General features: G+C 41.1%; 2 long non-coding RNA genes across 3 annotated transcripts in view; both read left to right on the top strand.

The window, feature by feature from the left end:
• The window catches only part of LOC133274972 (uncharacterized), a 197,754-nt gene that overhangs the window by 149,907 nt on the left and 22,236 nt on the right, over positions 1-25,611 (top strand). The gene's annotated exons all lie outside the window — the stretch shown is intronic.
• Positions 21,604-24,489, top strand: LOC133274974 (uncharacterized). The gene is made up of 3 exons (XR_009745347.1): positions 21,604-21,685; positions 23,333-23,447; positions 24,443-24,489. It is a non-coding gene; the product is annotated as an uncharacterized LOC133274974 (long non-coding RNA).

The following is a 25,611-nucleotide window of genomic DNA, read 5'->3' as shown; positions in this document are numbered from 1 at the left end:
AGCCTGAGCCCTGGATCTCAGGAACGCAATGTGGGGGGACCTGGTGCTGCCATGAGGTTCAGGAGAGTCTGGTTCATTCCTCGTTCTGCATCAGCAAATGCTTGTATTAGTGTTCCTGGTACAAACCCAGGTAAATACACTACTTTGCTATTTATGTCTTCAGAGTTGATAGTGAAGAGAACTAGAACTAGAGACTAGTGGTCTCTCATAGACTTTGGGTGTTTGGCTCGGAGCTATAAAGTGATAATGTCTCTGTGTGTGTGTGTACACACAAAGCAAGTTTTAGCAAGGCATGTTAGCCTGTGCTGAGCTCTGTACTGGCACCACGTGCTGATATTGGCATCAGTGCAGTCCTAAAGTAGCTCATGCACTCTTGAAAGCTCTATGACCTGCTTTAAAAACAAAGCAGAAAAAAAAACCCAAACAAACATCAAACACTTAAGCCCAAATCCCCGTTTTACTGAGCAGACAGCTATGTTTAAAAATGTAGTTACACAGCATGTGTGGGCTGACTAAAATATATCTGTTGTGATATACTGGAAAAGAGGGATACTGCAGTGAATCCAGTCATGTGTTGTGCTCAGGTGTGTGGTCTCAGAACCCACATTACCTCTGTTTGGAATCAGTGGCTTTTTGATCAGTTTGTGGCTGAGAAGTTGTTTTCCATTTTGCATATTGTTGTTTTTTCTTGCCTGTTCTGGTGCTTTTGCTTCAAGACAGATCAGAAATTCAGTTAGATTTTTATTGCCAAGTAAACTTAATTAATGAAGTGTGATGCAAAATCAGCAATTATGGACAGTGGGGACAATGGGTCATTAATAATTCCCATATTTGAAACCATTTGGGATGGGGAGAATATGAGATTAAAAACCGATGTGTCTAAAATGACAGGCTTCTAAATCCTAGATGAATACCCAATAGCTATCAAATTTATCATGTAGAAAGGTAAATTTCTCATGGGTTCTGATTCTGCAAAGACACATGCTTACCTTTATGTGCTATTACAGTCATTTAGTAGTTACTCAAGTGCATCACACTTGATCTACTACATGAGATGAATCATAAAGTCACTCCACCGTTGCAGACAAGGAGTTCAGTCAGAAATGAGTCTGGATTTACTCCAGCCTCAAGAAATACATCAAAGAAACTGCTGACAGCTACTGTGGCTCCACAGCAGTTTCCTTAAGCTTGTCATGGTGAAGTCTTCTCTAACCTGCATTAACCTTTTATGAATACAGGGCATGGGGAAGTGAAAGTATTCTGCTCACTGAGATGGAAACCAGTGACTGTAGATGGGGTTTGTGAGGTGTATGCCATCGCTACAGTAACATCTCCAGCTCGTTCTGCAGTAGTGCATATTTGTTTAGTGTCACAGGAGACCATCAGATATGGTCTAGGAAGGCCTGGTGGGAATGACTTGGGCTTTAACAAGATGATGCTTCCAGGACAGGAAAACCATCTTGACATTATTTCACAGAAACTAAAAGAAAATAGTTTCTGAGCAGATGATTCAGTTTATTTAATGAAAACTGCATTCTTTCAATTCCAGTATTCCTCCTGTTGCCATCAAAATAAGGCCCCTAAGTTAAGCTGTTATTTTTTGGCTGATTTGGTCAGTTCTTTTGTTTTCCTACAAATGATCATTTCTTTGTTAGGAACCTTTGTTGCTGCTGTGTCCTTTTTTTCCTGTAATGATTTTAAGTTGCAGTTTAATAATGTTTCATGGCATGAAAACGGCAATATGAGATTTACCCAGTTCAATTAACCTGTATCAGTAACATCCCACTGCAAAATCCTGGATTCTGGATGACTTAATGAACAGGTTTAATTGCTCCCAGTATTTCAGAAATATATTAATAGACTCAGTAGTTCTATTAATTGTTCTTTACCTGTGTGATTTCAGTCTGGAGCTGCCCAGCTTCCTCATGTGCCATGGGAATCCTCCAGTGCTTCTTGTGGAGGTTGCTACCTAGGGAATCAATATATTACCACCCAACTCCTGTAGGTTTACATAACCTACATAACCTATAGGCTTATTGTTAAAGAGTATGAGGCTGGATGTGAAGTGAAAGGCCACTGCACTGCTATATGAGAACTGACTGGAAAAAGAATTGTTCCACATGACAACACCACACCATGTCATGTCAGAGAATGTGTGACATTTGAAAGTTACTTAGCCATTATTTGGCACCTAGTAGTCAACAGAAAGCCTCTTACAGGCTGAATCTCTCCTACTAACTAGGAAGGACCAAAGAAGCATCAATGGAGGGTTCATAAAGATATAAACTTAAAAGGATGGAGAGGGGAATTTTAGTTCCATCCTGTAGCGATGAAGGTGAACACAAAGCAAAGAGCTCAAAAAGGCTGAAATACTAGACCTTTTTTTGTTCCCACTTCCACATCACGTGTAGTTTGGCACAGTGCTCCCAGTTTATCAGCTAGTGCTGCTGGGGTCCCACCAGCCCAGTATTCTGCTCCCCAACTGCCCCCTGGGAGAAAACAAGAGCAGGGCAAACAGCCACAATTTCTCCTGTCCCTACATTCACCAACTCCCAGATATGAGTTCACAAACAACGGGGAATGCTCCTCCTCTCAAAAGGGCTGAAGTCTGCAAAACTAGCAGAGCTGTCTTCCGCCTTAGTTGCTCTTGTCCAGTAGCAATTTGAACCCTGTATCCTCCTCTCATTCAGTGTCCCTCAGAAGGCTTCTGAGGTCTATAGTGTCCCGCATGAAAAGGTGCTTCCTTTATCTCTTCTTGATTTTTTTCTTTCCTCCAACATGCTTCTAAAGGGCTTGTGTTGAAGGAGACACTAAACGGTCCCTATCGAACCATTCCCACCTTGGTCATGACTTGTAGACCATGCCAGCACTCTTTTATGAACAGTAGAAGGTTCATCTTCTACAAGAGTAAGAGGATATTCGGATCTTCCTCACATTTAAGCCATCCTGTGTTTCTGGTTGTGTCACTCATTCTCAACCTTCTGCTTCAGCTCTGTTCTCTTTGAGATGAGAGGACCAGAATCATAATTCTTATTCAAGGTTGGGAAAACCATGGATTTATGCTGTGACTTAGATGTTTCCTTGTTTCTTCTTTGTTAATTTTCTAATATTCCATTTCTTTTCTGATTATTTCAGAAAACCATATTTTAACTCCTAATTCTTGTTTGAGTAGAATATATCAGGTAGAGTGCTTTAAAGAAATCTAAGGGGTTTTGCTTTCTCACTTCAGGAGAAGACAAGTTAACTCTCCAAATAGATTCCATTTATTCATTATCCCAGCTCTTACAAGGTACTGATAAATCAGATCAGGAAGGATTTACATAAGTTAGATGTACCAGAGATGTCTTGATAAATGTATGTAAAGGGGTAAAACAATTTCCACTCCACTAGCAATTAACTTTGGGAAAAAATGGGGGAGAATAAGGGGAAATTCAGAGGTAGAGATGAGCATAGTAGTTCGCTGAAAGAAAACCATGAAATAAATGAGGGACGGCAAGACTAACCACAAATCTTATAACCAAAGGTTGATTTCTGGTAAGATCCCAAGATGAATTATCAATACATAAGAAAATATGAGAATGGTATTTCATTAAAAAATCCATATTGATGCCAACTTTTATTCTAGTTCTTCTCTGTTGCAGGCTAATAGCTGCAAGCAGCAGTGTATCTTTGCTTGTAAGAATATAATGTTAGATGTATCTCTAAACTAGAGCAACGCAGCCTGCAAAACTGAGATAAAGTGAATATAGAGTCAATTGAAAAACTCCCGGAGAGAAGTTATCAATAGCCTACCAAGCAAATGGGAGTATTTCGAATTGAGGTCTTGCCCTGACTTGAACTTCATTTTATTCAATATTTCTATGAAGTTTTGAATAAGATATATGCAGTGAGTGTGATTAAAACAAACTAGAAGAGTCTGCACGTACTTAGTTTAGCATTCTGCTAATGAGCTTCTAAGACTTTGTCATGAATACTTGAGCTTCAGGAAGACAAATATAGATGTTTTCCTTAATATGTGTGCAATGTACTTAACATCAGTTGGAAATAATGACTTATTTATTCCATTACATTAATTGCTTCCCTAAATGTAAAAATCTTCTGGAATATCATATTTCACTGAATTTCATCTGCAGTTATTTTGACAATATGGAAAATTCAGATGGTGTTGTTTTCTTCTTGATCCTAAGAATAGATTTGGAAGTGCTGACAAGCCTTCTTTTTATTCTCTCTGTATTTCAGAGTCGAATAAAATTTGCAGGATTTCAGAAGTGATCAGTTTGAAAAAAGATATATCTCATTTCACACTGTGAACCTTATGGTTTCCTTTATGCAGCAGTAGCTGCTTTATAAGTAAACATAGTGTGTCTTGTAGATGTGGGACAATGTCACTGTCAGTGAAGCTTTTTACAGTACAGGTCAACCCCAGGGATGGTAACCTCAATTGTGTCCTCAGTAGTGGCCTAGTTATTCCACTTGCTGTATTAGATTTATGTCTGTAGTGTAACAACTGACATTTAAAACTGAGAAAGAAGGAAGGTTATTTTATTTTACTGAAGGGAGACGCTGGGGATCTCTAAGACTGTAGGGAGTATTTTAATTATCTTGAAATTAAAAATAGCAAGTTATGGAGCTCCTTGCAAGCTGAAATTTACTGAGGGAATAGGAGGATTGTTGTTTTCTCCAATTAGCCTAGTACTGTTCTGTACCACATTCGGAGGGAAGGACTGCATCTGTGCCTATCCATTTATTAACATCATGGCTGAATTCATGACAACACATAGATACAGATGTTGGTGTGTGTGAGTTTGGAAAGGGGGGAAGCTGGGGACTGCTTGTTGCTGAAGTCTTATTTGCCTACCTAATAGGAGGGAACCTATTGAGAAGAGTTGTTACTGTTCTTCCTGCCTTTGACTCCTTGTCTCCCACCTGTTTGCTATGGTCCTGATTCATCTGACATGCAGGCACAACACAGTATCTTGCCAGTATCTGGGGTATAGTACCAGGCATGCAGGTGGGAAGAGTTCCTCAACAGACAAGTTGGAGTTGGAGAGTGGATAGACAAAGGGATAGAAGGCACTGCAGAAATCCTTGTTTGTATATTGATGTCTGATCTACACTAGCCAAAACAGTAAAACCAGAGCAAACAACAACAGAAGTTCCAATTGCCATGTTGTATTCAGAACTCCATTTTCCTCAGTAACACTTACAACCTTAATTTCTGTAAAAGTGAAGCCTCTCTCCAAAGAGAAGCAAATATGTACCTTTCTTTAGCATAGAGATTTGTTGCCTGCAGCAAATGAGTTTCTGCTGTGTCACTATGCACATACTTCTGGAAGCTGAGATGGAAGCAAGCTGCACTCCTGAAACAATATGCACCTGCAAGAAAGCTTTGTGTTAGGATAGGAAGACAAAAAAGCTACAGATATCTGTAAAAGAACTACTGGGTTTCTTTGAGTCTTAAGGGTCAAGTAAGATCACTCACCTGGAGTATTGTGTACAGTTCTGGTGTCCTCAACATAAAAAGGACATGGAACTGTTGGAACAAGTCCAGAGGAGGGCCACGAGGTTGATAAGGGGACTGGAGCACCTCCCATAAGAAGATAGGATGAGAAAGTTGGGGCTGCTCAGCCTGGAGAAGGCTGCGTGGAGACCTCAGAGCAGCCTTCCAGGATCTGAAGGGGGTCTACAAGGGTGCTGGGGAGGGACTCTTCATTAGGGACTGTAGTGACAGGGCAAGGGGTAATGGGTTAAAACTTAAACAGGGGAAGTTTAGATTGGATATAAGGAGGAAGTTCTTTACTGTGAGGGTGGTGAGGCACTGGAATGGGTTGTCTAAGGAAGCTGTGAATGCTCCACCCCTGGCGGTGCTCAAGGCCAGGTTGGACGAGGCCTTGGGTGATATGGTTTAGTGTGAGGTGTCCCTGCCCATGGCAGGGGGGTTGGAACTGGATGATCTTAAGGTCCTTTCCAACCCTAACCATTCTATGATTCCATAAGATTCTTCTCCAGCATGACTGTAGTTGCCTTTAAGATCATTTGGGAGTTTTATTTTATCAAATCCTTGCTGTAACAGAGATCCAAGATTTGTTGCGTGCTTCGTGCCTTCTTCCTTTCCTTTATCCTTAGTATCATCGCTAAGATTTGTACCAAGAATTGTTTTGTGTGTGCTTGTGATCAAAGTTTGAACTGAGCATCTGTGATGTGACCATTTGTAATTGTGAATTCTGGAATTCAGCAGTGGAGATTCTCACCAAGTTACTGTGTGTTGTGTTGAACAGCGGGCAGAGTAGAAGGTGGTTCAGGAAACTTTTCTCTCCCTCCCTCCTTCTCTCCCTCCCTCCTTTCATTGCACAGTTTCATGCTCCACTTAACTCCACACACATAAGCAGCTAGAAGGCTGCAGCAAAAATGAAGACATTTAACCCTTTCTCCCCCTCAGTCTGCACTAAAACTAGGTGCAGAATTTGAAAGACCAGGCAGAATTTGACTCTTAATGATCAGGATAGAATTTGATACTATGTATATGTGTGGTGTATAACTATGTGCATGTAACTCTCAATTAAATATTAGCTGGGTCTGTTTCCAGTTCTGTGTTCTGCTGCTCTATCAGCATCCTCATATATTACACAAAGGACCGAAATGTATGTTTACTATATGCACTAATTAACGTCACATAGCAAAACCCAGTAGTTTCTGCTGTAAAGTAGTACACAGATATTTTTTCATCAACATAATTCATTTTCACTGTAATGATGTACTTTGACAATAGGGTTTAATGCTAAAACATTGATGGTTGGTTCAGTATCATTTCCAAATCCAAACTTTTTGGCTCCGGCCTGTTTCTAAAGTTCTTAAGTCTAACTAAATAAGATTTATTGTGGATGGAAGTGGGTGAAGTTTACGAAGTATGTGAAGTGCACCCGTTAGCCGATTTAGGAAGCTGTGTGGATTTTATGGTAGAAGAGCTATGTTACTTCTAGTCTGATGATTCTTTACTTTTCAGTCTTGGATTAGGAGGGGCAAGGGAATTATTACCCATGAAGAACTCTTACCGTGTTTGTTGTAACCTTGATAAGTGCAAACCCCCAAATCCATAGCATTCCTTGGAGGCAGCAGCGGTTCTGTATCTTTAACTTCTTCAGAACTGCTTGGTTCTCCTCTGCATTTTGGCTTATTAAAAATGTTCATAATAATCATGAATTGTAAGCATTTCATTTATCAGCTTAAGCATGTGGGCGTACTTGCAAGCTCTGCAATTTGGAAGGAAATTTGCAATCTCATCTATTAAAATACCTCATGCAAGCATTATCATGGGTATATTTCAAAGCAAAATATTAAAGCCTACAGCAGGGGTGTGTGTCCTCTTAGAGGGTGTGTTGGTAGGTTAAAGTAGGTATTGTGAGTGTAGTAGAAAATGGTTTAGAGGTCTGATTACTGCCATTATGCATGACAGAAAACCTGTCATGTAACTCTTCCCAACAGAGCTGTGTTGTAAAGAGGGGTGGAGTAAGGAGACTGGGGTCTCTTACCCAAACACATGAAAAGAAAAAAGAAATATTATTTAGTACATGTGTTGAAACCCCCTCTGTGGAAAGTACACAACTTCAAGACCATAGGAAAAGGAGTCTCCCTTGGAATATTGCATCCAGTTCCACTATCTTATAGTCCTTTTATATTTCTGACTTATAAGGCATCACACAGAATTAATTCATTCAATAAAATCCACAGTATTAATTATGAACATTGTGAAAATGTATATTCTTGCAGATTATGTTGATAATTTCATTTGATGTTCTGAATTTCTCCTGTAAAGAGAAGGCTCAAAGAGTTTTCTCTGTTCACTTTCTTTTTTTCCCTTTCATTTTTATCTTTCTTACACTTTTCCTTTTATTTGCGTATATCTGCTGCATATTGAACCTGGTTATGGATTGTATTTGCCTTTGTTACAATTGTGGCAGTGTTCACCTTCATCAGTTAATATCCTGTGATCACCTGAAGTCCATATGCAGTTTTCCTTCTGCTGCTGCCAGTTAGTGAGCTCTCAGCTTATTGTTTCTTCCAAAGGGTGTGAACTTGTATTTGGTAATAGAGAGGTCGAGCCCATTTCTATGGCTCCAGTCCTCAAGGTCAGCTGTTCTGTCTCCAAGACTCCTTTGTAATGACTGCTTCCCAGTTTCACAGTACCAGCAAATTTCATGAGTGCATAACAATTGCAATAGCATTAAATGAAAGTGTAAGTCCCAGACTGTGTTCTTGAGCCTTACAGTTTCAAAACTCCTTTTTCAGCGTAACTCATGCTGGGCTTTCCCTTCAGCCAGTTGCTCATTTACCTCATAGTTCTTCTGACACCCATACTTGCCAGGTTTTACAATAGTTTTCCATTTGGCATGATAGGAAACATTTGTAGATGTCCAGAGAGATTATTTTTTCTAGTTCCCTGTATGAAAGTAAATGTCATCATGAAGAAAGTAAGTACCTCATGTCAGAATATTCCTTCTCTGGTAGAGTCATATTGCATTATCTTATCTGCCATTTATCTCCCAATGTTCTGAAGCTTTACCTTGTCTTGAGAGCAAAATAACAGATCTGTAGCTGAGAAGATCACTTCTTGCCCTTTACTATTCCCCAGTCATACAGTACCTCATCTGACTTGGATTCATTTTAAAATGCTGCCGTTCACCCTGAGATTTCAAATGCCAGGCTTTTTCCATCATCTGGGACAAAAAACCAGAGACCCCTCCAGTATGAGTGCATTCAGCTTTACAGTTAACCTTTACTATAAATATTATCATTTGTATATATAACAAATATATATATATGCATGTATTTCTTTTCTCAGCATCCTATCTTTGCCCGAAAGATGGTCGTCATTGTGCTGAGATCAAGCAAAGTATTTATGCCTCTTTGACAAGGTTATTATGAGACTAACGTGAAATGGATTGCAAAGTAACACTTCAGAACATGTACTTCAGAACTTGGAGCAGACACCGAATTGCCCTGACATTGCTATTAAAATAGAGCATCTGCGAGGCAAACTAGAAGACCTCTGCTTACTGAGAAAGGAGGGGAAAAAAGAAATCTCCCATTTCCTTCTATCTTTCATGGAGGGTTTTTCAAGGTTTTCCTGCAGCTTTTGTTCAAAGCACAAAGGGGGAGACTTGCTGGCCAGAATATCTCCATGAGGTATCTATTTATTGCAGAGGGGCTTTTTTTAGGCCTGTTTCACTTTGAGTGGACGTTGGCTGAAGACAAAGCCGACAGATCACAGCTTCTGAAAAAAACAGTTAAAGCTTAACTCAGGCTTCTAGTGCCTTTTAAGTATTCTTTCCAATTTATATGAGTTTCTTACTTGGTATTTTTCCCACCTGCCAATCAGTAATAGAATGTGGGAACAATGCTCTTTTATCCCATAGCATAGCACCACACCTTTTGATAGAGTGGTGAAAGCTATGCATGGTGCAAGATGAAACAGAGTAACTGAGTATTTCAAATGTTAACTGCTGAAAAAGAAAGGGCAGAAATAGCTGGAAAAAGGGATAATGAATTTAGCTGCTAAAAGAACTTTTTTTTCCTCTCTATTTCAAGATTTGCTCTCTCTGTCTACAATGTGAGAAGGAAAAACTCAGTACTTTCTCCCTTGGATCTTTTCATTTTATTGAAGGGTAGTATTTCTTTTGTACTTGTGAGTGGAACTGATTAGCATCAATCTAAACGTTACTCAAAAGTCTTCTCTAAAAAAAATGGCATCATAGGATCAGCTAGGTTTAGAATAGCCTGGATGGAACAGAAAGTACTACTGGCATGTCACCTCCAAGCACCGCTCAGGCAAGCCCTGCTGAAGCTTGTGCTACATGGTGTTGTGGTTATGCACATACATGCTTAGCTTCAGGTACTCTAGCAGCTTCTCCTGGCTTGGTGTTGCCTGTGACATGCTGGTTTGACATTAAGGTTGTGGTATAGAAGATGCAGCCAGCAGGAAGTCCTTGACTGTGTGTAATCACTGCTCAGCATTACAAAAAAAATCCATGTTATCAACACTGTTTTGGTCACGAACCCAAAACACTACCTCATACCAGCTGCTATGAAGAAAGTTAACTCTATCCCAGCCAAAACCAGACAAGGCATTAGAGTTGCATAAGGATGGCAAAAAGTCAGGCTAATTTATGGACTTGGTTCGGTACCATGGAGGGAAGGAATGCCATCCAGAGGGACCTTGACACGCTTGTGAGGTGGGCTGATGCCAACCTCAAGAAGTTTAACCATGACAAGTGCAAGGTCCTACCCCTGGGTTGGAGCAATCCCAGGCACAGCTACAGGTTGGACAGAGAATTGATTCAGAGCAGCCCTGCAGAGAAGGACTTGGGGGTGCTGGTTGATGAGAAAATGAACATGGGCCAGCAGTGTGCACTTGCAGCCCAGAAAGCCAACCGTATCCTGGGTTTGCATCAAAAGGAGCGTGACCAGCAGGTTGAAGGAGGTGATCCTGCCCCTCTACTCTGCTCTTGTGAGACCTCGCCTGGAGTATTGTGTGCAGTTCTGGCGTCCTCAACATAAAAAGGACATGGAACTGTTGGAACAAGTCCAGAGAAGGGCCATGAGGATGATCAGGGGACTGGAGCACCTCCCGTATGAAGACAGGCTGAGGAAGTTGGGGCTGTTCAGCCTGGAGAAGAGAAGGCTGCGTGGAGACCTCAGAGCAGCCTTCCAGTATCTGAAGGGGGCCTATAGGGATGCTGGGGAGGGACTCTTCATTAGAGACTGCAGTGACAGTGCTTCCTATTTTATACATGTAAAAAATGTATTGAACTTCAAAATGCCCACCTGAAAAATTGAGCTCTTCGTTGTCCTGTTTGCATCTCCTGTTCCATTCTGGATTATTGTATTCTAGAGTAATTGGACTTCTCAGTGGCTTTACCCAAGAGTGGGGCATGGTTCTTTATAGAGTTTGTTTATATTTCTGTTTAATCAGGAAGAAGATGAGAGATTGTCTTGGATCTGAGCTGATGTTCTCTTTTTCATCATAGCTGTAGGAGGAACAATTTAACTGTCAGCATCCTGAAAATCGCACAAATAGAAGATAACATCTTCATCCAGCAACTGCTACTGATATTTAAGAAATCCTAAACTATTCATTATCTGCCATGATAGAAAATGACTTTTCCAAATATATTATTGCTAAGTCTGTCAGACTCTTCACCAAGCAAATTGCATTCCATAAAACCTTGCAAATTTCCATAGAAAGGCCACAAAGAAAGACTTAAGAGTGGATGGTTTTGATTGTTGCCATACATGTTTGAACTGCCTGGTTTTAATGCTGAGATTTGTGCTGTCTAGCCTAAAATTTCCCTGCTTGCTGACACATCAGCCGTAGGATTTTAAGGGACTGGAATATTCAGTATCACAGTGAATATATTGCAACCGGTGATTTGTCAACATGTTCAACAGTCTTTTTGGAAAGGTAGTGAAAACTATAAAGCCATGATGGGACTAGATACTATTTGAAATTTCATGTTTAGTTTAGGATATTAACAGATCTGCTAGAAATAAATGAAATAGCAGATATTTGAGTATCTTCTGGTAGTCATTTGTTTAAAATGAGATAAGTGGATTATCTTCTTTTTAAAAGCCTGAGACACAATTAACGTGGGTACTGCAGCTCTCTTTAGACTTCTTATAGATCAAGTTTTCAAGAACAACAGCTTGTGGAGGAACAAACATCCCATATTAAATCACTACAATGTTGATCACCTAAGATTATTTTAAAGTAGTGGAATTTATATATCCTAGAGCTACAGAAACAGTCACAGAATCACAGAATGGTTCAGGTTGGAAGGCACCTCTAGAGGTCACCTGGTCCACCATCCCTGCTCAAGCAGGGCCAGCGAGACCTGGTGGCCCAGGGATGTATCCAGACAGCTTTTGTGGATGCAAAGAGTGAGACTCACAACTTCTCTGGGCAACCTGTCATAGTCCTTTGTCACCCTCCCAGCAGAGAATTGTTTCCTTGTGTTCAGCCTCCCCGTTTCCATTTATGCTCATTGCTTCTTGTCCTGTCACTACTAATCAACCTTTTAGCTAGTGATCTATCAGAGAAAGGTGAATATGCATCCGCTATTTATACTGAAGTTCACAAGTACTGTATCTTCATGGCCCTTTGCTAGGCTCCAGCATGTCCATGTCTCTTCTACTGGTGGGCCCAGAACTGGACACAGCACCCCAGATGTAGCCTCAGCAGTGCTGAGCAGAGGGACAGGATCACCTCCTTTGGCCTGCTGGCAATATTTTACCTAATGCAGCCCAGGATACCATTGCCTTTCCTTGTGGCAAGGGCATATTGTTGGCTTACATTCAATTTGGCCAGGATCTCTGTTGTTTACCCTGGTAAAAAAGCCTTTCCTATCTTTTTTTCCTTTGATATGCAGTGTTGAGGGACTCAGTTAATGTTTTCCTTGCTGTCATGTTGTAACTTATTACAAAAATGGTTCCAGTGAGAACTGCATCCAAAGAAACGTATCATAGTAACTGCCAATATGAGTTATAGCTTCTATTAAGTAAAATAGAGAACTGCTAATGCTGAGTTTTGGAGGTGGAAGTGATATGTCTCTGAGGAAAAGAGTAGTTTCAAAACAGTGCATGAGAAACAATTTATTTTTCCATCATTTTAATTGAGTACTTTCTGCAACTGTTTTGCCCTTACTGTCATTTGATTTTCTCTTTCTATTAGCACTATTGAGACTAATTGATTTTTCTGCTTCATTTTTTTCAGAGAAATGCCAGGGATTTAATATGTGCTTGATAAACCTGCTCTGCATTCTTGCTGAGACTTAGAGATGACAAAGCCACTGGCTGATCAAAACAGAAATTCCAGGGAATGCATAGTTCAACATAAGCGTATCTTCAGTAAACTCTTACCTATCATAAATCAAGATATAAATCAAAATTTAATATTTTATCATTATAAAATATTTCAGGTTAGATTTAAGGAAGAAGCTCTTTACTGGTGGTGAGGTTGCCCAGAGAAGTGGTAAATGCTTCATCCCTGGCAATGTTCAAGGCTTGTGAAAATAACTTGTAATGTCAATGACTTTACTTAGCCAGAAGCTTCCTGGTATTGTTTTTTCCAAGGAGGCTTCTTCTGTATTTTTAAGGAATTATTGTTATAAAGGCAGTGTAGATTTGATCAAAGGGAAAGCTTTTTCACAGAGAGCTTACTCTAAACTTTGTCTTGGTTCTTACCAATAAATGAGTATATGTACGTCATGATAACCACTGTATGGTTACTCTTCTTACCTGACTACAGCCAAAGTTGCTTTCTTAGCATCTCTTGCGTCTAGCATCTCTTTTCAATCTAGAAACCTCCACCAGCTTTAAATGTGTAATTTAATCTCACAGCCTGTATTAATACGCTGTAATTACAATCGCCTTCTTGAAACTATGGCAAACTTTGAATCTCAGTTTGAGTAACTTGTGACATCTCTTGTAATGTGATTTTGCAGTGATGGTAACACTGATGCTTTGGGCTATGAATTCTAATTGAAATTGACTCTGGATTCAGTTGGGGGAAAAAAACATTCACTAATTCCCATTGGGCTCATTGGAGTCCATTACAGGGAATGCTTTGCTTGGAGGCAAGGCTAATTCAAATAGCTGTACATTTTCCCTGTTCCTGTGTTTCTTTGCAGACATATATTGTCACCCTCTGGGTAGTGCTGGTTTATTTCTATAGAACTACACAATCAGAGGTATGACCAAGGTACTGATCAAGGGGTTTTAATGTCTATGTCAGCATAAAAGCAAACATAGCTGAGAGGATGGGTAGTAGGTGTACTTTGAGCCATCTTTGCCATCCAGTGAAACAATTAGAATAGCATCGGATTTATTACCAGATTAAGTTACAGGCAGGTATGCTATTGCAGAAGGAGAGGTTAGGATTTCTCCCATGATAAAGTTCAGGTAACTGTTTCTGAAATTTCATTTTCATATTCCCACATTCTGATATTAGTTTTACCTGCACAAACCTTTGACAGCTCTGTCCAAGAACTGCATAAATGCTTGACCTTCTTACCTGTCTCTCATTGTGTTGCAGTCATGTCTAGACATGAGCAGAAGCTGTTACTGGTTTTAGAAGCCTTCCTCCCCTACTTCTGATGCTCTTTGTCCAAGCAATTTATAAGCAGGGCTCGTCTGATTTTAGAAAATGGATCTGATTCTCTACAGGGCGGCTGTTAGCAAAGCAGAACACCAGACAAGGTGATACAGTATGCATGTAAAAGCCAAAAGGAATTTAGTTGCCATTAGTTAGAAATGGTTTGTAAAAAATAGATGGGCTAAATTCTTTCCTTGAGATACGTAAGCTTTGTTTAAAATTGTTATCCAGGTTGGCTTTTCAAAGGTTTTGTGTTTGGCTGCTTTATGGGCAGACAAAAAATGAGCATGCATATTATAGAAAATTTGTATTCAAATGGATTAAAGTTGACATCCAAATGTGATGTATTCATATGCCAGAGAATGTATTTATACATGAAGAATAGGAGATGTTAGCCTGGACAATTCTTTGTAAAGGGCATAGAGACTAGCAACTCAACATGAACTTGTGCTGAACTGCTGTGGCAAAAATGTGTGATCTGATACTTCGATATATAAGAAGAGTGACCAGGTCAAAGGAGGTTACGTTACCTGTGCTCATAGCTTGAGAAATAGGAAGTACAACAGCTGAGGCCTGATTTCCCCTTTTTTAAAGTGTATAGTTAAATTCTGAGGGTGTGTGGAACCAAGAAACCAGTGGAGGGTAAGAAAACCAGAAGCATCTGGTTAAATTCTTCAGCTTTTGGGGGTGATGGGTGTCTTATACATGTAGAACAATCATTATTTGTTGTGGGTTAACCCCAGTAGGCAGCTCAGCCCAATGCAGCTGCTCACTCAGTCCCACCACAGTGGGATAAAGGAGAGAACTGGAATGGAAAAAGTGAAAAACCTCATGGGTTTAGATAAAGACAGTTTAATAGCTAAAGCAAATCTGTGCATGCAAGCCAAGCAAAATTAGAAATCCATTCACTACTTTCCATCAGCAGGCTGGTGTTCAGCCATTGCCAGGAGAGCAGGGCTCCATCAGGCTCAATGCCTACTTGGGAAGACAAACATCATACTTCCAAATGTCACCCCTTCATCCTTCTTTCCTCCAGCTTTTATTGCTGAACATGACATCTTATGGCATGGAATACCTCTTTTGTCAGTCTCGGTCAACATCCTAACTGTCTCTCCTCCCAGCCTAGGTGATGGAGGGGCAGCATAAGAAACAGAAAAGGCCTTGATGCTGTGTAAGCAGAGCTCAGCAATAGCATGCACTCAACACTGGCTTGGTCACAGATCCCAAACATAGCACCATACAAACTACTGCAAAGAAAATTAGCTTTATCCCAGCCAAAACCAGTACATTATTTTGAACCTCAGAAAATCTGGATCTGTAATATTGCAACAAATGCACCGGGGAGTAGGAACAAATTAATTTGATTTCTAACAACTTCTTTAAGAAGTCTGCATGTGTTAGTACATATATAATGGCATTTTTGTCTTGAGAAATACTGTGAATAAGTCACCATTGTTTTGTATGAAAAAATTCTGGTATCACACTTTCTTCTGCCAATATTTGTGCTGTTGCTTCTAGTAAGAGCCCTCACCACAGATTTCAGTATTGCATCAGGCCCTACACAGCCATTAGTGTAAAGTAAGACCCTGTTTCAGGAGGCTTTATACTAAAGAACTATTCTTCCATCTGAAGTGGTTAGCAAGCATCTTGAAATAGAGGACTTTTGAATGACCAAGGAGCCGCTGAACAAAAAGCTCAATGCTCCCAGTCTCTTCTGAGATGAACTAGGGCTGCAGTTCCAGCAAGGCAAACTCCTGACCCCTCACTAGGAAGGTTTTTGCAGACTCTACTTGCTGAACCGCCTGTGGGATCATAGAGTCCTGCTTGTCACAGGACCAAGATATGGCCGAGAGATCTCCTTGCTGCTGTCAGGACCTGCTGTTCATAAACCAGCGTGCTTCACGTTGTTTGGAAGAGCCAAGCGCTTGGAAGTACTGAATGGGGCCATTGAAGGTGGTGATAGGGAATAAGAATAGTAACAAAATGCCATTTGCTACCTGCTTTAAGCTGTGCCCTTACTAATGTAAGTCAGTACTTCTGTGGGGTGTTTTGACAGGCAATATCAACACTTATATTCACACATAAGGAAAAATTCCTCCACTGTGGCTGCACTGCAGCATTCAGAAGGTAAATGTGGAAGCAGATAAGTCACCTGGATATCCCAGGTTCTGTCTTTTGTCACCCCAGAAACGTGTTTGAAGTGCAATTTCACAGAGATTGAATTGTCTGTTTTGCTGAGAGGTAAGCTTCAAAATTGATTGCCTTACATACTATTAAAAAAAAACAATACTGTTAATTATTATGCTTCACTTCATACGGGAAACAATATGCTATTCTGCTTTAGAATCATAGAATAGTTAGGGTTGGAAAGGAGCTTAAGATCATCCAGTTCCAACCTCCCTGCCGTGGGCAGGGACACCTCACACTAAACCATGTCACCCAAGGCTCTGTCCAACCTGGCCTTGAACACCGCCAGAGATGGAGCATTCACAACCTCGCTGGGCAACCCATTCCAATGCCTCACCACCCTTACAGTAAAGAATTTCCTCCTTATATCCAATCTAAGCTTCTCCTGTTTAAGTTTTAACCCTTTACCCCTTTTCCTGTCACTACAGTCCCTAATGAAGAGTCCCTCCCCAGCATCCTCATAGGCCCCCTTCAGATACTGGAAGATTCTTTCATCTTAAATCGCTAAAGCCTTCAGAAGCATATTTATCAAGAAATTAGTACATAAAAGCAGAAGAGGAAGAGAGATGGGGAGCCACACATTAGATACTGGTTCCCAAGAACTGTAGAATTCTGGGAAGATGGGAGGGAAACAACCCCTCAGCTTTGTATTTACTCTTCGCAGTTATTTCCCTATCCCCAGCCTCAATAACTTGAAATTCTGGTCAAGGCAGCAATGACAAAATTCCAGTAATGAAGCTGTTATTACAGTTTTTAATTCATCACTGGAAATACAAATATACCCACAAGTAAACCTTTTCTCATGTAATTTCCTATCCTGTTCATTTTCCCTGTACTCAGGGAGCTGGAATTCTGACAGGTACTAAAAGCTGTAATCTTACAAAGTTCATCATAAGCGAAGTATATTTAAAACTATTTTCCAGCAATTCCTGCACTGTGGTCTAAAAATTATGGCACTGGGTGTGTTGCTTGTCAAATACGACCAAGAGTGGACCTTGAGCTGCTCCAAACCACTACAGCAGCGCTGAAGTCAGTAGCTGGCTGGCAATTCTGCACTAGTCACACACTCATGAAAATATTTAATCTTAGGCTATGCCTAGCCCAAATTAATGTCTGACCTACATGTATTAAGCAAATGAAAGTGGTGTGTGGATGAGCAAAAGGTTAAAGCCAAAGAATGGGAGCTAGTATGTGAAAAGTGTTCCTTTTTCCTCATTAGACTTTGAAGGCTTAACCTTCCCAGAAACTTCAGGGTATGAAGGGTTGGGTACAGGGAGAAGCAGCTGAGTGTCAGCCACAGGTTTTGGCAAAGGAAAACACGAATCATGTTCCAGGCGAGCCATTCACACTGTGCCAGTTTGAGATGCACATCTTTCCAGGAATGGCTTTCATCTAGGCTGACATGTGAAAGAATTTTGCTCTGCTTCAGCAGTGTAAAGGCACTGGGGCTTCTGAGCACTGCTGTCTTGGAACATGATTTCCCTTCAAATGCTTGTGCTGGTTATTATCTTTCTGGTTACAGCTGAAATAAACCATTTGTGTTTCAGAAGGAATGATAGTGCTTGGATTTCTAATTAATTTTGAATGCTATTTACAAGATTAATATGAAGATGTGCTTTGGTACGTGGCCATGAGTGTGATATCACTGTATATAATATTTCCATTCACAACCAAGCAATTAATCTTTCCCAGTATATCCTTCAGTTCCTCTTTAATTTTGTGCAGTGGAAAATGACAACTCTTCGCTTTGGTATTTCCTGTACAGGAGGGGTTCAATAAGATGTAAAGCTCTGAATCACTCTTGGAGATGTTAATTCTCACATAATAGCAGAATTTAAGGCAACAGAAATACTGTTGGTAAGGTTAAAGCCCACGAAGGATGAGGATATGATGACTGGGTTGAACATCATGGAATCTTCAAGACCTCTTAGGAAAAGGCATAGAAGTTGCCTATGAACGGCTGCAGTACCAGCAGGTGAAGCTGCCTCCGTTGACTATTTAGGATTTTGAATTGAGAGAGAGAAGAAAGCAAAACTAATGTAGCAGAACTGTAGGAAGTCTTGAATGGAAAGAACATACGATCAACCAGGCTGGGGTCCCAGTGAGCATGCTGGAGATGAGTACATCCTAAAGATGAGCTAGTGTGAGTTTGAACTGGGAATGTGTGTGGATTGGAATAAAGATCACTGCTGATTTTGCCACACTGATGTTAGCGGAGCTAGGTTTAACCTTATTTCCTAAGCTAAGTGGCTGCTTATCATTGAGATTCTGCCTGTATCAAGAGCAAGACACTGCCCTAAGGTTTATTTCATTGTAAAGTGACAGGGAGGCCAGTTAGGCAGATACTGACTGGGATATAATAGAGTAAGGCTGGAAAATCAACCAGTATAAGTAAAAAAAAATAAATAGGAATTTGTAAAACAAATAAATGTTAATAAATATTTAAACAAGTATTTTAAAGGGCTGTAAGTAGCTGTGGCAGGTACACCCAGACGGACAGGGACATGGCAAAAGCCCACAAAAGCTTCTCTCATCAGGCCAGAGCCCAGGAGAGCTTCTTCCCCCTCAGACCAGCACCCGGAGAGCTTCTTCTACCTCAGACCAGAGCCCGGGAGAGCTTCTTCCCCCCTCACACCAGAGCCCGGGAGAGCTTCTTCCCCCCTCACACCAGAGCCTGAGAGAGCTTCTTCCCCCCTCACACCAGAGCCAGGAGAGCTTCTTCCCCCTCAGACCAGCACCCGGAGAGCTTCTTCTACCTCAGACCAGAGCCCGGGAGAGCTTCTTCCCCCCTCACACCAGAGCCTGAGAGAGCTTCTTCCCCCCTCACACCAGAGCCAGGAGAGCTTCTTCCCCCTCAGACCAGCACCCGGAGAGCTTCTTCTACCTCAGACCAGAGCCCGGGAGAGCTTCTTCCCCCCTCACACCAGAGCCCGGGAGAGCTTCTTTCCCCTCAGACCAGCGCCCGGAGAGCTTCTTCTACCTCAGACCAGAGCCCGGGAGAGCTTCTTCCCCCTCAGACCAGAGCCCAAGAGAGCTTCTTTCCCCTCAGACCAGAGCCCGGGAGAGCTTCTTTCCCCACACACCAGCGCCCGGAGAGCTTCTTCTACCTCAGACCAGAGCCTGGGAGAGCTTCTTCCCCCTCAGACCAGAGCCCAAGAGAGCTTCTTTCCCCTCAGACCAGAGCCCGCAGAGCTTCTTCCTCCTCAGACAAGAGCCTGAGAGAGCTTCTTCCCTCTCACACCAGAGCCTGGAGAGCTTCTTCCCCCTCAGACCAGCGCCCAGAAGCTTCTTCTACCTCAGACCAGAGCCCGAGAGAGCTTCTTCTACCTCAGACCAGAGCCCGCAGAGCTTCCTCCCCCTCAGGCCAGAGCCCGAGAGAGCTTCTTCCCTCTCACACCAGAGCCTGGAGAGCTTCTTCCCCCTCAGACCAGTGCCCAGAAGCTCCTTCCCCCTCAGACCCGAGCTCGTAGAGCTTCTTCTACCTCAGGCCAGAGCCCAGAGAGCTTCTTCCCCCTCAGACCAAAGCCTGGAGAACTTCTTCTACCTTAGACCAGAGCCTGCAGAGCTTCTTCTCCTCAGAGCAGAGCCCGGAGAGCTTCTTCCCCCGCAGACCAGAGCCAGGGGGAGCTTCTTCCCCCTCAGGCCAGAGCTTGAGGTTAGTCAAGATTTTTGCTTGGATTTGGACTTTCAGTCATTTCCACATTGTAAGGTAGACTGATTTGGAAAAGCAAGAGAAGATTTCAGGAAAGGTAAGAAAGGTCATAATGGGACATTTTGATATTTTTGTTTGGGATTTGTTCTTCCCCCCCCCCCCCCCCCCCTTAAATACAGTTCGAGACAAAGTTTTCCTTTTACAGTTACATGTGCTTCTGTTGTGCGTGTACAGGATTTGATCTGTATCACTCTGAACTTGTCCCCTTTTATCTGAAAGTGACTGTTTCTACCAGAGGAATCATTTTTGCCTTGACTCTTCTTCCTTCCTTTTCGTGGCGGCTTGACCCCAGCCAGCAGCTGAATGTGCACACAGCCACTTACTGCTCTGTCTCCCACCCCAACCAAGTGGGACAGGAGAGAACAGAAACCCTGACACAAAACTCATGGTTTGTGATACCGACAGTTTAACAGGTGTAGGAAAAGAACAACACACAGAGAGCCCCTAAACCCCCCCCCAGCTAACCAAAGCAAATCAGTCATTCACCGTCTCCCACAAGCAGACTGCTGCTTTGCCCGTCTCTAAGTAACGATCACGTTGTAAACCAAGGAACCCTACACCTTTCTTCCTGTACCCCCACTTTAATGCTAACTATGTTATATTGCATGGAACATCCCTTTGGCAAATTTGGGTCGGCTGTCCCAGTGTCCCCTCCCAACCTTTTTCCACCCCCAGCTTCCTCTCAGTGGAGGGATGGGAGTGCAGAATGGGAAAAAAGAACCCATTGCTGCTGTGCAAGTGCTTTTTAGCAACAGTCAAAATACTTGTGTATTACCAAAACTTTTCAGTCACAAATCCAAACCACAGCACCACAGGGGTTGCTATGAAGACAGTTAACTCAATAACAGCCAGACGCAGTCCAGTCTTAGAACAGATTGCCAATTTCCCAGGCCACTGAGTAACTGCATATTACTTATCTACCACATCTTTTCAGTTTTTCAACAAGTAAAACACAGCCTATTGTTTCTTATTATTCAAACAGGCTTTTAAATTTTATTTTATTGTTCCAGAATTGAGAGGCAAGGGGGTGTTATTTGTTCACTTGTTACAAAGTTACTTGTGATATTTCAAGATGAGAATAAAGCCGTTTTCTAAGTTAGATTTGTTTCAAGTGAAGTTGTTCCCTCCAGAGATGATGCTTGGTCGAAGAAACATCGGATAAGCACAATATTGAAAATGCACAAGTGGTAGATTAAAAGGAAAAGTAACTTTCATGTTTGCTTCTGACTCTGTCTTAAAGATTTAATAATGGAGATGGAAACCATTACTGTTAATGTAGCAGACATTAGAAACTCTTTGACACCTCCCAACAACCAGGGCTGCTGAAAAGAGAAACCAGGGAGCTCACACCTATTAGAGAGCTGGGACTGGCAAATGTGTGTGTGGGGAACTTCCATGCTGTGCAAATTAGTGCTGAAATTACATTGGCCTCTTACAGCTGCTACTGTTTATCCAATGTTCTTTGCTGTTTTTTTATCAGCTGAAATTAATTGTAATTCAGCAAAACAGTGATAAAAGGCTGGTATTTTGTTGTGTTCCGCATTTGAGCTTCATTAAAAGCTTTAATCTAAAGCTCCACCATGGGAAGTCTCACAGAGCTAAAATAGGAGGTCTCTGAAGAGCTTTAATTTCAAACCCAGGTCATGTCTCATAAGCACTAGTTCTTTTTCTTTCTTTTCTAGGTTTTGGGGTGGTTGTTTGGTGTGTGGGTTTGGTGTGTTTTTTTTTGGTTTCTTGGACGTTTTTGGTCTTTTTCCCTTCCAGTGATGTCTTTAAAAAGCATTGAAGTCACTTTTGAAACATAAGGCTTAGTTCACAAAGCTCAGTTTTAACGGACTGGACTTCGTGTATGCATCAGGCATGAGATGCGTGAAATCAAGTCACAGGCTGCTGCAGGCAGTTTTACTACTTGGTATAGAGGGTATTTCTCTTGGGAGGAGGAGAAGACTATTTTAAAAACAAAATCCAATAGTCCTGTCTTATTGTACGCAAAGCTTTACGTAAGTGGAAAAGCAGAAAAGAAAACAGCAGGACAAAGCTAGATAAGGCACCATACTGAAGTAATAATGTCAGGCAACAAATGGCATCTGTGTACCGGTATAGCAAAACTCCAGCAATAGATAGCCAGGAGACCTTAAACAGTTTTTCTGGCTTCTTAGGTCAAAACATTTTCCAGTAGCAATGGCTACATGTGTTATCATATTATATAATATATATATTATATAACATATAATATAATACATAATTACGTTAACTATATTCCATGTGAAATACTGTTGTGAACAATAGCTTTCCTCAGGGACAGAAAAAATAACTTTGGGAGGAGGAGGTAGGGACTGACTGTGGTTCAATATTCATAGCTGTCAAGATGAATGCAATTTACAGGAGGAGCTTCATCACTCAGTGATGAAGTTATTTCATTCTATATTTCTGGGTTCTTTGGGACAGGGGAACAGAATGTCCCTTTATCAGCATGGGAATGGTGCACCCTTGCCTTTGGATTTATAGGGTGGATTAGACCTCTGTTTTGAGGACAATTTCTTCCAAATTTTAAAAGCTGGGAGGCCAGTAGGCAATCTCATGATTCTGTAGGTCCCGTACAGTGGAAATACTTAAGGAAGTGATTGATTTGTAGTTTGATTAGATCCTTTGATTACAGCTCCAGAGTGTCTTGCTTTGTACGAGGAAGAGGTCACTAAATCTTCACAGCAGTCACCCCCTCCCAAGTCTGTTTTACTCAGAGAAGAGATAATAGAGAATCCAAGCAGGTTCTGTGCCATCTTGAAACTGGGCAAGCTTCAGTCGTATCAGAATTTGTCACCTTGTACTCATTTTGTATGCATGTAAAAATTGATATCTATTGTAATGCACGTTATTGATCTGCTCATTACTGTTTTCTTAAGTCCTTTTTTACTTACCTTTAATGCTGGGGCCTGAAGTCTCAAGACAAGGCTTTGTGGCAGGAGTGAAATTAATTCAAGCAGTTAGTTCACAGTGGATCAATTACTGTATTCACTCACTATAAAAGTTTGCATTCAGAGAACATTAAAACTATAAATTAAATGAGCAGGTTCCAATATACTCATAATTAGACTTCCCCTAGCATATTTATCTGGGATGCAGCGCTACAGTGTAACAGAAAATGGTATTGGGGCATTAAGAGCATCACTGTGGAAATGATTCAACAAGGGATAGCAGTAGAAACAATATAAATGTTTTCCTGAAGGGAAAAATGCATTTTTGTGTGTCACTATGAATTATGAGAAATAGCGTGTCCTGGATGCTAGGATCTGGAGCTCTGGTTCAGGGATGCTGACTTCTATTCCTGTTACTGTTCTGCTGGGTGAGCTACCAGCTTGCTTTGTCATTCTGTGCCTCCATTTCCCTGTCCATTGAATGAAGGTAAGGTATTTTTCCAAGAACATTATGAATCTACCGCAGGTAGCTATTACTTACCTATCAAAACTTACATTGCCACCATATCTCAAGGAATGGGAACAAAAGAAAAGAAGAAACCCCCCCCCAAATTAATGTTACTAGAATTTCATATCAATTTTTTGTAGACAGAGGAAGGCTTTTTGCTTTTGCATTTGTTTTTAGTTTGTGCCAACTGTGCTGTTTTGTGTTCTTGACTGAATGCAGAGTTCTTCTGAGTTTAAATACCTTTCTTGACGCCAAAAGTCTGAGCTCACATTTTATATAATTTATATAAAATAATTCCTTTATAGAAATAGTTTCAGTTGTAATTTCTTCAAGGTAGTCAGAACAGCATTCAGAACCTTGGGCCAAACATAACTCCAAAGAGTGTGTGTATTTTTATAAATAGGACATTGTCTCTGCCTTCACACAGTGAAGTCACAATGTTGTAAGCAGTAGATTTAATTCAGTAAATGTGAAATTCATGGCTGATCAGGTATGAGATAGAAATAAGAAGCAAAGCACCAGCTTTTGTTTCTGTCAGTGGAAGCTCAAGCAACTAGAAAAAGTTAGAGAGCTTCCCCAAGGCTGCAGATTTCCTCCTCACAATATCTGAAGCAAGACACACATCAACAGGAGCACAAAGGGAGGAATGCAGTGGTGAGCTGTTTGTTTCCTAACAGCAGCTAAATTTTAAACTGGACTAAATTGCCTCTATCAAGGTATGTGCAGCAGCTTTGCATATGCTCTTTCTTCTCAGTGTAACATATAAATGTGGGTCCCATTGTTTATTACTGCTTTTACTGCGCCATCTCAAACCAGTGGTTTCATAACTCCTGCACATGAGCACAGGGTCTGTTTGAAGTATCAGCCTAAGCTGAGTACTCTTGCTAAAAACAAAATGAAATCTGAGATTGTCTCCCATTCTCTCTTTTGTGTTCTCTTCATTATAGTTTGCTTCATGTTTTCATCTGTTGTAGGAAATGTTTTAACCGTATAATCAAGATCCGTAATCATGTAAGCTAACATTGATCATGGCCATTACAAGTGTCTAGAATGACTTTTGTCTATAGATTTTCCAGGATATCCAGGAGCTTCCCAGCTCATATGGATAATAGTCCTTGTTAAAATTTAATATATCTTGAGTTTACTATTTCGTTCCCCCTTTCTTTGAAGAATATTTGTACAGTTACATTAATTAATTACTAAACAGATATGTGCAATATGATTTCTCTGTATAGATCTATATGCAAATACATATTATTTTCCCTACTAAGAAAGTTTGTGTATGGAAAACAAATATTGCTAATTTTAACTGGTTTGCAAATTACACGGAAGCAAATCCAGGAGTCAGGATTTCTTGAAATCCCTGAATACTGAGGTGTAGTTCTAAATCAGGTTTTTAGTTAGTGAGTCCTTTGTATTCATGACAGCTTGAAGCTAGGTCCCTCATGTCGGATACCTTCTACATTCCCCTAAACATCAGTATCAGACACCAAGAGCTGTATTTGGAAAGCAGTTTACAACACATTTACACAACTAGTTTTAAGCTGTATTGATCCAGTTGAACAGGTGTTGTAAGAAGTCAGTTGAGCAAGACATGATGCGAGTTATTCAAGCTGATAGTTTTCTCTGAGGTTACCAGTGGTTCCCTGGGAGCTTAAGTGGTAAGGTGTTGTAGTTTTTTTTGTATATACTACTATTTTCAAATTTCATAGACAGTAACAACTTATACTATAAGGATCATTTGGTAGCAATTTAATTTCTGCAAGTTGAAACAGCATTAAAGACATCATGACACGCTTGTGAGGTGGGCACATGCCAACCTTATGAAGTTTAACCATGCCAAGGGCAAGGTCCTACACCTGGCTCAGAACAATCCCAGGCACAGCTACAGGTTGGGCAGAGAAGAGATTCAGAGCAGCCCTACAGAGAAGGACTTGGGGGTGTTGGTTGATGAGAAAATGAACATGAGCTGGCAGTGTGTGCTTGCAGCCCAGAAAGCCAACCGTGTCGTGGGCTGCATCAAAAGGAGCGTGACCAGCAGGGCGAAGGAGGTGATCCTGCCCTTTTACTGTGCTCTTCTGAGACCCCTCTTGGAGTATTGTGTGCAATTCTGGTGTCCTCAACATAAAAAGGACATGGAACT

Source organism: Pezoporus flaviventris, unplaced genomic scaffold (genome assembly GCF_033815535.1).
Source record: "Pezoporus flaviventris isolate CSIRO_AGI_PZ_B2104156 unplaced genomic scaffold, CSIRO_AGI_Pfla_v1 ptg000037l, whole genome shotgun sequence".
NCBI classification, from domain to species: Eukaryota; Metazoa; Chordata; class Aves; order Psittaciformes; family Psittacidae; genus Pezoporus; species Pezoporus flaviventris.
This window is presented reverse-complemented; position numbering and strand designations above follow the sequence as displayed.